General features: G+C 31.7%; 1 protein-coding gene across 1 annotated transcript in view; it reads left to right on the top strand.

Moving 5' to 3' along the window:
- Nucleotides 1-1,678, top strand: part of Pfdn1 (prefoldin subunit 1) — a 36,309-nt gene that overhangs the window by 538 nt on the left and 34,093 nt on the right. The window lies entirely within an intron of this gene.

Raw genomic sequence — 1,678 nt, 5'->3', positions numbered from 1 at the left:
GTATATTTAATGTTATATTGTCGTAAAATATATGTTATTAATACTGTCTGTGTAAACCTAATGAAATGAACAACAAGTATATTTGCTTTAGTTTATGAAGTTGTATTGTGTAAAATGTCTTTTAACAAATTTATTTGGCCCGCATGGTGTATAGTTTGATTTATTATAACAGTTATGTTGTTTGTAAAATATTGTCATTTTACCACAGTAAGGGCTTTAATAGGATAAAAAAAAAAAAATATCGCGTAGAGTGGAAGATACAAGAAAAGAGGTATAGAATTACAATAGGAGTACAAATATAAATTCATGCATATGTGTAGGCCTATATAGCCTTTTTCAGAAATGTTCTTTTAGTAACATAGTGGTAAAAAATACACCACCACCAAATGTTTGAATCAAATATTTCGCTGTATAGCATTTACCATAAGATTGACCGCAAAACTGGTTATTTCATCGGAAAGACCAAATCATGTTATTGCAAGAAACAAGAACGGCATGTTACAAGTTCCGATAAATCCAGTTGTGCAAAATCTGTACTAAGTGGAAGAAACCAAATAAACCTAGTCTATCCTATTCATAAGTAATTATTGTCATTTGAAAAAAAAACGGCTTAACGGAATAAGTATCGTTACTAGAATTATCCATATTAGATTAATTCTAGTTGCGGAGGACCAATACAAACTATAAAGGTAACCACAACGTAATGTAACCTAACGTAACCAAAATTAAGCTATAGTTACTTTAAAAAAAAAAAAAAAAAAAGTATAAATTCTTAGAAAAAATCCTGGCTCCCCGTAATTAGAATTTATCCCCCATATTGTTACAATAGATTTTCTTTTCTCAATTTCATCGAAATTAATCATATTTTAATCGGATTAATTGCGGTGAGTAGGTCCAGAAATATATAACCGGATGGCATTTAGTATCTCCCTCAACTCGTTTTGAGAGAAGAATCCTGACATCAAATCAAGCAGAAAAGTTCCGGTAAAAATGGTATTCCGCTTCGTTTTTGAGTTACAGGGTTTCCAACTCGGGACCCAAAATCGGCTCGCGACAATGGAAAATAAAATGTATATATTTCGCGTTAAAGTTATGATGAAATTCAGAAAGTTGATTTGTATCAATATGATTATTTTTACGTAGGTAAGAGCGCTGAAGTTCAGTTGGCAGCGTTGTCAACTTGGTAGAACTTTTATTTGTTTCCAAATGACAATACGTAGTTTTTATTTGATATTTAGTATTTACTAATGATTGTAAACATCACGTGAAACAAAATTTTCCCCACATCACCACAGTTTTGGAAAACTTACATGTGTTTCATTAAAAAGTTTTATCTCGTGTGTTATTGATAGTTTCCAACATTGAGTGTGAATTTTTATTGATGCTTACCATCATTAGTAAAACTGCATCTGTGTAAGTTATAATAATAATTTCTTCTTTTTATTATTGCAGAATCTCTCGTAACTCTACACATCAAGTTCGAACTTGTTCAAGAAGTTCTGCTGCAACTACGCAACAGTTTGATACGTGATTCGGTGTCGTGAACATCGCCCTAGTGTTCTCTGGAAGCATCAAAATTGTTATCACTTGTAATATGACATTGTAGTGCACTAATTACAGTGTTTGTATGAATAGCAATGGAGAAGTCCTATTACCGTAAGGACCCTATTAAATGCTA

Source organism: Thermobia domestica, chromosome 1 (genome assembly GCF_964235325.1).
Source record: "Thermobia domestica chromosome 1, izTheDome1.hap1.1, whole genome shotgun sequence".
NCBI lineage: Eukaryota > Metazoa > Arthropoda > Insecta > Zygentoma > Lepismatidae > Thermobia > Thermobia domestica.
Note: the sequence above shows the minus strand (reverse complement) of the source record. Positions and strands in the feature narration are given on the sequence as shown.